Genomic DNA, 13,210 nt, shown 5'->3' with positions numbered 1-13,210 from the left:
ATTTAAGGTCTTCCTCCCCTTCTGGCTGTACCCCAGCAATTTTCCAGACATGTCACCTGAAGCCCATTTATAGTCAAAGGACACATCCTAACCCCCATGTGAAATTCTAGTGTTTCCTGGTTTTATTTTATCAGATTGTAATACTATCTGAAAAATCTCTATAGCCATTTATCACCTCAGTTTTCATAAAGAGGAGAAGAGGTAGACATGTGCATGTGCGTGTGCGTGTGCATGCGTGTGTGTGTGTGTGTGTGTGTGTGTGTGTGTGTGTGTGTGTGTGTATTCCCTTTTGAAACTTGTTGGACAATAAAATTCCAGAAAGCTTCCAAAATCCTACATACAGTCACCATCAGAACATGTACGTCTTTTCGAGAAACCCACACCAATGTTCTCAGCTGTGTTTTAGTTTTTTCTCAAGGTCCTCTCTTTCTCTTCATCTGTGCTTAAAACCTATTTTTAAACATCTTACCAAGCAAAGCATTTCTGTTGTTCTGCAGGCTGCCTCTTCTCAACTCGTTCCTTTCTGCACAGCAGCTTTTTAGTGTCATGAGGTCCCATTTGTCAACTGTGGGTTGTGTTTCCTGAGTGTGCAGAGTCTTGTTTAGAGAGTTCTCACCCGCACCTGAATGCTGTAATGAACTCCCTACCTCCTCTTCTAGCAGCTTCTCTGTTGGAGCCACTGGTCCATTTTGAGTTGTATTTTGTGAATAGTGAAAGATAACATTCATTCTTTTACACGTGGACATTCAGTTTTTCCAACACCACTTATCAAAGATGCTACCTTTCCTGAGTTGTTTATTTTTGGTGACTTTATCAAAAATCAGGTGACTGTAGTTGTATAGATTTGAGCCTGGGTCTTCTGTTCTGTGCCATTTATCTCTGTTTTTGTACCAGTACCATGGTATTTGTTTTACTATAGTTCTGCAAGCATTTATACTTATTATTCATAGCAAAAACACTGCTCTCCGCCTTCATCAAAGAAGTCTCTCCTTCCAGTGGAGGCTGCTGAATGCAGACTCATGAATTCACAAGGTGCTGAGAAGCAGTGGTGGATGAGCATTCAGCCCTATGCAAGGTTATCTCTAAGGCTCAGGAACACTGCAAAAGAGGTAGAAGAAAGAATGTCAGGAAGAAAGACTGTCAGAACCAGAGCTAGGGGGAGGGGCTAAGAAAGGTAGGGGGGGGGGGGGGGAGGAGGAAAGACAAAGCCATTGCAAGCAGCAACTCTCAGAAGCTGTAAGGCCTGTGCTGAGTCTGCACACAATTGGGTCTGTCAACAGTCAGGCATAGATGAAGAGCTTGGGGGCCTGCCCCCACTGCAGAGATATTTGTTTCCGATAGATTCAAGGAGAGGGCAAATTATTGCCACAGTCTGTGTACTCACTAATGTTAGTTCCAATCCAAGGTTCACACTGATGACTCTAGTTAGACTAAATAAATCACAACGCAAAACCAAAAGTCATGATTTAGGGAAATAAACTGGTAGAGATGAGGGGCTATTGGTAGGGAGGGAGGGGCTATTGGTATGAGGGGTAGGAAAGATGGAAGGGTGTGGGGGAGAAAGTAATCAGAGTGTATCATGTACATGTATGATATTGTTAAATAAAATCTATTAAAATATTAAAATAGAACGTCAACTCTCGTCCGCATTGTTTCATCCTACAACTCTTTTCTCTAGTGAAGTTGAGGATCTGGCGTGACCTGAAGTGGAGGTGCATGCCAGGCTACAGTGATGACCAGAGCCGTGACTGCATCCGTTCCATCGCTGACATCAGCACTGCTTCTTGATAACTTTCTCACTTCTAACTTTAGAGCCAACTGAAACGAACGTTTGTAAATCTTGCAGCATCCCCCACATCACTGTCTTTCTTCCTGTCGCGAGGCTCCAGAATGATGTGGGAGATCTGTCACTGTAGGGTTAGTTGATCACACTGTGTGAAAATGTCTGTCTTACCTCACCTTCTGATTGGTTTAATAAAAAGCTGAACAGCCAATAGCTAGGCAGGGGAGGGTAGGTGAGACTTCCGGGGAAGAGAGAGGAACTCTGGGGAAGGCGGGGTATTCATAGCAAGACAGATGTTCTGTACTGAGGAGAGGTAGTGAGCCAGGCGGCAGAATACAGATGAATGTAAATGCATTAATTTAAGTTTTGAGAGTGAGTTGGGAACAAGCCTAAGCTAAGGCCGACCTTTCATAATTAGTAAAGTCTTTGTGTCACTGTTTGGGAGCTGGTAGTCTAAGGAAAGACCAACTCCAGAGCTCATTTATTCACATGGGTTGAGACTGAAGCTAATGCTTTGAAAAAAATGACTGTTCCTAACCCACAATTTGTTACATGTTTGTAAGTTGGGTAACAGTATTGAAATCTCTGTATGACCATCTGAGGGTGGTCTTTGAGTCCTATGACCACCAAGGGGCTATTTCCATTACACATTACAGGACAAACATTTCAGGGAGCTGTCAAAACATTTTTCTTCTCAGCAAACAGGATCCGTGGTCTGACCAGACAATGTGGTGGTCAGTTCTCAGGGCAGTTCCTCACACGTGTCTGCCCTCTCATGACAAGCTCGACAGAGCTCAGCATTCTGAGCAGATTTCCAACTCATTTTCTACACACCCTTACAGTTTCTCAGCAAGCGTTTTTATTATAATTTTCTCATCATACAGAGTAGGAATTCCATTTTGTTGGGTGCACATCCATCTTTTTCTCTTTCATTCAGGCTTGGCTTGTCACACAAGTCCTCCCTCATTTTTGAAGTGGACTATTTGATTGTCTTTGTGTATGGCTTCAAGTGTCCTGAAAAAAAAAGTGCCAGTTTTTCTAGGTTTGATCTTCCAAGAACAGCGGTCTTAATGACCTACAATTGAAGACCATCAGTGGCTCCTCCCTTTGGTAATTCAGTTTGTGTGTCTTACTGACTTCGACTTTACTACTGAATTTGCTCCACCTGATACTGTAGCTACTTGTACAACAATCTTTCCTTTCCCTGCCAGACGACACACCCTTGAATGCAGTCTTCCTCAGACTTCAAAAAGGCTGTAGCACCCAGCATTGTTGGTGGCCATGCACACTTCGGACTGGCCAGTTTGGGAGTGGCCATTTTTAGACACGGGACCACCCACCCACCCACCGACAGGGAGTCATGGAAGAAGATGGTCACGTTTAGCACAGTGGCAGAAGGTTCTATATATTCACACCACTCACATGAAACTCTGTTTAGATTCAGTCATGCAGCATGCTTTGCATTGTGAGTCCATCCCCCAACACACACACTCCCTCTCCATGTTGGAGTTCCACACTGATCTTAAGTGGACACAGAGCCCGTCATGGGAGCAGACGCTGCCTGTAACATCTCTATCTAGTTCAGGACTGGTCCAGGCTGGAGAAGTCGAAAAAGGCAGTAGGTCTTTGGCTCCTCATAAAAAGGGCTCTGGCCAGGTAGCGGTGGCACACGCCTTTAATCCCAGCACTTGGGAGGCAGAGACAGGCGGATCTCTGTGAGTTCGAGGCCAGCCTGGTCTACAGAGTGAGTTCCAGGACAGGCACCAAAACTACACAGAAAAAACCCTGTCTCAAAAAACCAAGAAAAAAAAGAAAGAAAGAAAGAAAGAAAGAAAGGGCTCTGGATGAGGTTTTCTGCTCTGGTTATTTATTTATTTTGCAGAAATTCTGTCTCATCTGAAGCCCACGGGAACTTCCCACCACAAGAGCTGAAAGCTAAAGTTCTTCAGCAGACGCATGTTTTGCTGGCTGATTCCAATGTGGTAGGATAAGTATTAGTTACCTGGTTATATTTTTTTGACTGGTCCAGTTAGGTCACCCAAGTAAATGCTGTAAAGGACCCCATGAGGGTTCAACCTGAATCATTTTCCTAGGTATATCAGTGACTCCTCATTTATGCCTTCGAGTCCCTGTTTCCTCTTGTGAAATGTCATGTTACCACTGAGAAACAAAACCTGATGAACAGTCGTGGCTTTGAGATTTTAGTGGGGCTTGCTCTGCATGGCCAGTCCTTCAGGAGCCCTCAGAACTGTTGTCCAGAAAATTACTGAGTTTGAATCCAGGCGAGATTTCAAAATAACTGGTCCAACAGGTTTGGAGACGCTTCTTCTGTGTGAAGCAGGGTCTTGAAGGAGACAGTGGTTCAGATTGGCTGAGCATGTGAGAAAACTAGCTGTCACTTACCAGACCACACAAATGCAGAAGGAAGTGTTTCGCACCACAGTGAGGAGTCAGCAGGATAATTGCTGAAGAGGGAAACCCTGGGGGGAATAGGCAACAAGGATAGATTTAGGAATGACATTTAACTGCAAAGTCTTTCCTGTGGGAAAAACTAGAAGTATTTAAAACATTAGGAAGAACCCGCCACGGGGAATGTTAGTCCCTCTCCAGTGCAGTAGTCTTGGCATACAGACAAGAAGAGGGCTGTACAAAGATCTATTTCCCAAATCTCACACATCTAAAACCATCTACTTGGGCGAAGGGGCACAGCTAGCTGCTAACTGTAGTGGGGGGGGGGGGGGGGAGAAAGTGATTTTGATGACAAATATTTTGTCAACAGTTTAGGGACAGTTCAGGGTCATTTGCAGGCAAATTTAAAATAAGTCTGACTGGAAGGAGGAAGAAGTGAAATCTAAGAATGTAAAGATTGATTGACTGATTGATTGATTGGCTTTTGCTGCCTACAGTGCAGAAAAGGGCGGTATTTCCGTACAGAAACAGCCAGAGCCACACATGTTGGGACAGTCTGAAGGCTGTGCAGGGGCACATCTGGACTGGAAGACCCCTGAGTGGGAACAAGACAGGAAATCTGAGCTAATTATTGTTGGCTTTGGGACTATCCCAGGCCTGGGAAACCCTTGCTCCCATTCTACCCACGAGAGACTTGTCGGCTCCCAGACAAACAAGAGAGGAGAAGAGGCCAGTCTATTCCAAGGATGAGGCTCTAGGGACCAAACTGCTACCTAGCTGCTGTCAGAACTGCTGAAGCATTCTCTTTAGCCCTGGTGGGAAGGCTCTCCAGGATTTCCTCAGTCACCTCCATATCCAGCACTTCGCCGGGGTTGCTGGGTTGGAAAGGTCCAGAAAATCTGAATACAGATGGGCTGTTCTCACTATGCACAGGTTTTGACCTGTGCCCTGTGTTCATAGCTTCCATACAGTGCTAACCATAAACACTTTTTGAATAATTCAACCTAATTGGCCAACCCAGTTCAGTTTTTAAGAAGACAACTTGGTTAAATCAGATACACACCAAAAGTTGAAGGCAGGGCTGGTAAGGTGGCTCAGAGGGTAAAGGCGCTTGCTGTACAAGCCTGCCAACCTGAGTACCAGCACCAGATCCCATGGTGTGAGGAGAGAATTTACTCCTGAAAGCTGTGCCCATCTTCCTCGTGTGAACACACATGCACACATACACTCGTAATAAGTCAAATCATTCTTTCAAAGTTCAGGTAAGAGGAACAAATAGCCTCTCTAATAGGATCAGCAACTTTAAACCCTAGCAAAGTTGTGATTTTAGACAATAGTTTTTTCCACATTCCTCCCTGACCTGAGGCTCCCACAGCCCACCACTTCCCCACTGCAATGGCGGCGTGTGCTGATTGTGCTGAATGTCACAGCAACATGCTCAGGCAGCTGACAGCAGGAGCCAGCAGATGCACCAGACTTCATACCTCAATAGATGCTTCATGTCCCCTCATGTCAACCTCACACTGCCTCACACCCTTCCCTCATTTTAATATTTTCCCATATAACTCATCCCTTCCTGACACACCAGATGCTTTACCTCTTATTACCATGGTAATTGTAACTCTAACTTTGTGAGCCGGAGTCTTGCTCTGTAGTCCAGGTTGGACTTGAACTTGAGACACTCTGGCTTCAGGCTCCCACATGCTGAGACCAAAGGCGCATCACACTCAGCTTGTTTACTTTGTGTATGTGCATGCATTCACATGTGTGTGCATTTTGTACGCAGGTGTGCATGCACCTGTGTACATGTTTGGAGGCCACAGATCTATGTTGGGAGTCTTCTTCAGTTTCTCTCCACCTTGATTTTTGAGACAGGGTCTCTCACTGAACCTGAAGCTTACTGATCCAGCTGACTGGCTATCCAGAAAGCACCAGGACTCGATTATCTCCCCTGCCCTGCTCCCCACACTGCAATTACAGGCAGGCATATATCATGCATGGTACTGGGCTTTTTTCATGGATGTTGGGGATCTGAACTCAGCTCCTCATGCTTGCATGGAAAGTAAATTACCAACTGAGCTATCTCTTCATTCCTGATCTACTTCTTTCAAACAAAAACATTTGCCTCTCTGTTTCTTTGTCTCTCTTTCTCTCAGGTGCTCCTGTGCACAAGCGTGTGCACACATACATGTGCACACATACACGCTAATGAAGGCATTATTTTTGTCTCTTTCAAATGTGTGATGCACAATAGGCACTTAATAAACATTTGCTGAATTAATAAACAAAGGAACGCCCCTTTGGACGGTGTGCTCTCTGCAATGAAACTCTGACCTTCTCTCCCACCTCACCATGCAGCTTTGCTCTGGGTAGCTGTCAGGCATGTGAGGTTGTCCCATGACCCACTAGAAAGGGCTTTGTTCCATGTCCAGATGTTTCCTACATACCACTTAGGGCAATAGCCAGAGAATAAGGCATCTCACTGACCCCAGGTTATGGGCCATTTTATTATCTCCAGCCAGCAGTTATAATGGACAGAGAGAAGAAGGCCATCTTCCGGTAGCATTATCCTGGTGCCCCATCAGCTTTGAAGCTCCTCCATTCTCTCTCTCTCTCTCTCTCTCTCTCTCTCTCTCTCTCTCTCTCTCTCTCTCTCTCTCTCTCTCTCTCTCCCCCTTCCCTCCCCCCCCTCACCTTCCTAGCTGGAGCATGCTCTCCCTAGGCTTCAAGCTATTTATAGTCCAGCTGACTGGCTGCCAGATACTTTGTTTCTCCTTCCAGATCTTCCCCCCAACATCCCCTCTGCTTTCTGTCCAGGAAGGCTGATTTGTATGGACACTATCAAAGGAATCCCAGTCCCCCTTACTTCCTTTGGGGTCCAGCCAATGAGAATTCCTGGCAGGAAAACCAAAGGGAGGGAGTGAGGATGGGCAATTCCCGTAAGGCTGCTGTGGCCTGGCAGTACCCCTCCCTGATAACTGGTGCCCGTCACTAAGCACCCAGCTTGCCCCAGCCTCTACAAGCTGTAACACTCACTACCAGTTTCCTGGGTGCAGGGGACGGCTCTCCTGCCATCACCTGGGGCTCCCCTTTGTTTCTCCTATACAATGACACCTTTGTAATCTAGCTACATCATAAATAAGCCTTTCCTAGATTCTATTAATTCGCTCTTACCTTCTGTTCCCGTGGAGACCCTGATCTATGTATGCAACGGTTTCAGCTCTTAGCTGTGCCGTCACTGTGACCTCCAATAGAGGGCAGAAAAGTGATAGAGAAATTTCTGGAAACCTCCAGTATAGTGTCTCTAATTGTCAAGCCACCTGTGCTAGGTTCCTTTCTGTCGGTACGACAAATACCCTGACGGAAGCAGCCTTCAGGGAGAAAAGGGTTATTTGAGCTTATAGTTCCCGTTCATCACGGTGCAGAAGGCATGGCAGTCAGGAAGCAAGACCTAAGGGTGGGTTGCACCATTCTGTGGGCTGGGGTCCTCACCTGGAGGAAAGAGAGAAAGTGAGCCCAAGGCCAGCACCTGTCTCTCTCTGCTTCCTGTTCTGTTGCTGTGAAGAGACACCATGACCAAGGCAACTTATAAATGAAAGCATGTAATTGGAGGCTTGCTTGCAGTTTTGGAGAGTGAGTCCATGACCATTGTGGTGGCACGCTTGATGGCAGGCAGACAGGCACAGCACTGGAATGCTGAGAGCTCACATCTGCTGGCAGGAGGGAAGCAGAGAGAGACTGGGCCTAAGGTGGGCTTTTGAAAACTCACAGCCCCACCACTATCCCCTCAGTAACACACCTCCTTCAGCATGGCCACACCTCCTGACCCTTCCCAAACAGTTCTACCAACTAAGGACCAAACATCCAGATATATGAGCCTATGGGAATCATTCTCATTTACACCCTCACACTGGCTACAGCAGCAGCAATATGAGCAGCCGCCCTCAGCTCCTGTCTCTGACCTTCTCACTGTGATGGATTACATGCCCTTATACAGAGGCAAGGAGAAAAGTAACTAATATCTCCTCCTCCTCTTCCCCCTCCTCCTCCTCTCCCTCTCCTTCTTCTGCTTCTTTTTGTTTTTCTTTAGTTTTGTTTTAATAGAAGGACCTATTATAAGGCACAGTAACCAGGTATTCTCTGCAGAGATTTTTGTATAGGGACATAATTTTCAAAGCAGGTTTTAACTCAGCTTACAGGCAGCAAGTGCAGAGTGCATCCATGCATCATGCAGCCAGCATCATGCCAAGTGCAGAGCATGTAGCCGTGAACAAGAAAATCCCAACCTCGGTTTCACGCAAGTTCTACCTGAAGGCCCAGCTCAGGTTCAGCCAGTCAGACGTCTTCCCAGCACATTTAACCAAGTCACCTGAGGAAGATCAGCTTCGAGTGTGACCTGCTGGTAACTCCCCGAACACGGGACAGGACATATTGTCAAGACTTTCCCACTCAAGACCTTCTAGTCCTTTCTGTAGTTTCCCTTGACAGGAGAGTAAACATAATATCTCAGGTCCTTGGTACCTCTATTCAAGAACATTCTGGCAGCACAGATGGATTTTAAATGTAGAATACTTGAAATAAGAAAAAGCCTTCTTACCAATTTTTCTGCAGTGGACATGTATTGTCTGGTGACTTTTTTTTTTTTACACCAAAAGGTTCATTATTGCAAAATTGTTTCTCTTTATTAAAGTCTTATCAAGTGCACCGTAAGTAAGACACTTCAAGTTAAAAGTTATCGAGTTTGGTAGTCTAGATTGACTCAGTGGGTGACTGCCGTTTAAACCTGGTAACCCGAGTTCCATTCTTGAGAAAGGAGAGAATGGACTCCATGAAGTCTTCTTTTGACTTCCCATGGCTCGCATCACTTGCCACACACATCATGTTGTGGGGTGTCCACCAGAGAAGACCACTCAGACATGGGTTCAAGCAGACAGAATGTCTTTATTAGCCAGCTACCAACTACACTGTGTGTTCAGGACCTGAGTGCAGTCCTGAGCCTTTCTCCGGGTAAGCTTTTCAAACACATCCTGGTTTATACATCTCAGTGAGCAGGAGTGGCTAGCCAGAAGCACAACTTAGAAGCCAAAAAGGCAAGGTCAGTACATTTAGGGACTTTCCCAGATCTATGGACTTTGATGGATTAGGCCTTTGTTCTCCTTTGGCAAGTGGTGCTGCCTTTGTGCTGGGCTCCAAGACCTGAATAGTACTTCCATCATGGTATCAGTTGTGCTAAGGCCTGGGGGCCTGCTGTGTTCCTCACTGGTTCTATCAGCTTGAGTCAAATCATGGATTCATCTGGGGGCAGGGGATTATATTGTTTCTTTAGTAGTTTAACAGAATTTATTCTCTGTTTTACACAGCAAAGTGGTCACGAGTAGTTAACTGGGGGACCAGGAAAGCAAAGATTGGTACGATTCTCAACACCTCCTTTCTCTTTTTTGAAGGTTATTTTGGACCATGGCTGTAGCGTGAATCTTAAAGAGTCTTATTAACAAAAACAAACCCAGAGCCAGGTATTGGGGTGAACGCTGAATGATTAGAGAAGCAGAACCAGCCACAGCTACCCCACCTTGCCAATTCCTCAGCTGATCCTGTTTCCTCAAACTGGAAGCCTCTGAGTCCTCATCCAAATGAATCTCAGCTGAACTGCTACTCAAAAGCTTAAAAGCTTAACCAGCTCTTGTTCCTCGTCCTCACTCCTTATATACCTTTCTGCTTCCTGCCATCACTTCCTGGGATTAAAAGTGTGAGTCACCATTTCCAGGTTTCCAGTGTGGCCTTAAACTCACAGAGATCCAGACAGATCTGTGCCTCTGGAATGCTAGGATTAAAGGTGTGTGTGCCATCATTTTCTAGCCTCTATATCTAGTGGCTGTTCTGTTCTCTGACCCCAGATAAGTTTATTAGGGTGCACAATATTTTGGGGAACACAATATCACCACACATGGCTTTCTCAATTATCCTTGACTGATTGGCATAGAAGCAACACGTTTCTCTAATGTCATGCAGAAACCTTCTTGTCTCATAAAGAGGAGATGCAATCCTCTTCATTCTGCATCATGACAGAGCAAAGGACAGTTCATGTTGACCACGCACTCTTGACTCCTCATTCCTCTCCACCTTTGCCTTCCAACAGGAAAGAACATTCCTCCTTCTTGCACCAAATGGGCCTATGATATGTCATGCACAGCTTCCTGGCTGGAATCTTGTGGGTCACTCTTCAGTCTTGTTCACGTTTCCTCAATTATCTACATGTTGTAGTAGGACAATTCCCTGATCATTGACCATCCTCAAACAAAGTTGTGGTAACCCCAGAATACCTGCCCCACAGCCGTAGCAATGAACTAAGCGGAACAATGCAACAAAAGAGAGGCCTATGGTAGTGGTGAGGCTCTTAACAGCCCCTCGCAAAAGCAAAGGGGAGGGCCACTAGACTCCTAACAGGGTTCCAGTCACCAGTCCCTCTTGTCCCCACCCCCAGCTGCTGTAGACTTAGAGGAGGGTGGGGAAGTACGAGAATATTCGAGGTAGAAGGCTGACTTGGGGGTGGGGAGCACTCTTTGGTGGGGAAGCTTTCAGGAGTCCATCATCCATGCTGGGGTAGGACTTTTCAATGATGTAGTTGCTGGAGTGGGCCACCCATGCTCCTCTAGGCTACCTCTCACCCATGCTCCCATACATAACCACAGTGAGCTCATTAGTCCACCAAGCTGGCCTTGGATGGAAACCTTTTATTTATCTGTAGGCATTCTATGCAGAGTAGATAGGTATTTCTTTATGTAGCTCAAAGAAAATGCATGCTACATTGGTTGGAACAGATATAATTGTGGAGACAAAAACCAGATAGAAATGCCAGAAGCTTGGAGTGAACCATGTAAGGGTTTACTTCTGGGTTTCTTTCTGGGCTTACTTCCGGACATGAACCCTTGAAGAAGAGCAAAACCAATAAACCTACTGACATCCAGCAGCTGCGTGACAAACCCAAGTGTCCATGTTCATCCCCTCCCCCTCTGTCTCTCTCTGTCTCTGTCTCTCTGTCTCTCTCTCACTCTATATCTGCCTCTGTCTCTCTCACTCTCTCTCTGTCCCTCTCACTCTCTCTGTCTCTCTCTGTCTTTCTCTGTCTCTCTCTGTCTCTCTCTCTCTCTCTCTCTCTCTCTCTCTCTCTCTCTCTGTCCCTTACACAGTATTTTTCATCTTTAGTGTGCTGTCTCTGGGTTGTGACGTGGCTGATGTATCTCCAGAACTTTCATCTGTGTCACAAGCAAAAATCTGGAGGAAAGAGGAGCCTCAGGCAAGTGCGTCCCGTTTCCTAAGGGGCCATAATCCTCATCCACAGGTCTTTAAGCAGCATCCACTCGGCCATAGTTCTCCAACATGGTGACCCCTAAGTACAGAGGAAGGTGGAAACCAGGGTGTGTGGTCACTGTCAAGTCAGCGGGAAGGTCATGGTTATCAAGAACTCCATATGTGCTTTTTTGTGGATGGGTTCTAATCACCACACTCCACTCTTTTGAGTCTACAAAAGGATAAATTTTTTTTCTAAAAAATTTGAGTTTAGGAACTACTATAAAATTGAGTTAAGGAACATCTGTGAACCTTCAACTGATTCCCAGATCTAAGCCCTGAATTTTCATGTAGTTCCACATGCTCCCACTTGTCTCTGTGAACTCACATACATGCACTCCGGCTCCTGACATCCAGTGGCACTCATCTCTTTTCATTCATAAGATACTTCATGATTTTCCTCACCTGGTCCTTCAAACATGCCGTCCCCTCTGCCTGAAATTCTTTTCTCCCATTTTATCCACTTATTACTGCTTATCCTAAAGGTCCCACTGCAGATCTTTAATGAGGTCCTTTTGTTTTAGAACACCCTGGGCTTCGTTCACTGTGTCCCAGCAGATCGGGGCTTGTACTTGTGGGTCTGTTAGCTCCTGTCTGTCAAAAGTTCTAAAGGTGAGGGTGTCCCTGAGTCCAGCCCCACATCTGATGACAGAAGCAGCAACAGAAGAAGTCCAAGGTATTGCAGAATTGGGGAATGTTCGACCAAGGAAACACTAAGTGTAAGTGCTTATGTTATAAGGTCCTTGCTCATCTTAGAACATAATGGGTGGTTGTGGCCACTTCACTCCCACTAACTGTGTGCAGATGTACGGGCTGGGGCATATGTGTGTGTGTGTGTGTGTGTGTGTGTGTGTGTGTGTGTGTTTGCATATTTAATGCATATGAAGTTCTTAGACATCAGAAGGAGGGTCTTTTTTAATGGAAAAGATGTCAGCTGAGAGAGAAAGATGCAGCCCAGCACAGCTGCCAGTAGCCTGAGGAGTATTCCTTGGGGGCCTCCACTCACATAAAGGTGAGTTCTGGACTATGTCACAGAAAGGCATTGCAGGATGTCAAGGTGAGGCAAAGTGTGACTTTATTAGGTAGAGATATGGAATATCACACAGGTAGAGGTTTGGCATAACACATAGGTAGAGGAATGAATATCACTTAGGTAGAGGTGTGGGATATCACACAGATAGAGATATGAATATCACGTAGGTGGAGATATGGATTATCACATAGGTAGGGATACAGATTATCACAAACTCCAGACTTCAGCATAGGCATTTAGAAAGAGGCTTAGGAAGAGGAGGATGTGCATTTCCAAGACAGTGCAGGCCTGTTAATGTGGGAGCCTGTTTTTGGGTTCCTCATGGCTTTACCCAGCAGGTCCACATAGAGGATGATTAGGGCCACAGGCCTGAGTGCAGGTGTCTGAAATGGTCTGCACTTGGCTGTGCTGGGGGAGGAGGTCTTTTGCTCCACCCCCTTGGTGTCTCTATAAATACCCCAGAGACAGTCAGGGCCGATTGGAATAGGTTTCAGGCCCTCTCGAGAATATCCTGTATTTTCTATCTGTTTATCTCCGTACTATCAATCCTTCTATCTAATATTTCCTGCTGCTCACACTCAAGAAAACTCTGGGGAGCTGTGGGGTTGGTGGGTAAACGCCCCACATGTTAAGAGAAA

The sequence above is a fragment of the Onychomys torridus genome, chromosome 9, assembly GCF_903995425.1.
Source record: "Onychomys torridus chromosome 9, mOncTor1.1, whole genome shotgun sequence".
NCBI classification, from domain to species: Eukaryota; Metazoa; Chordata; class Mammalia; order Rodentia; family Cricetidae; genus Onychomys; species Onychomys torridus.
Note: the sequence above shows the minus strand (reverse complement) of the source record.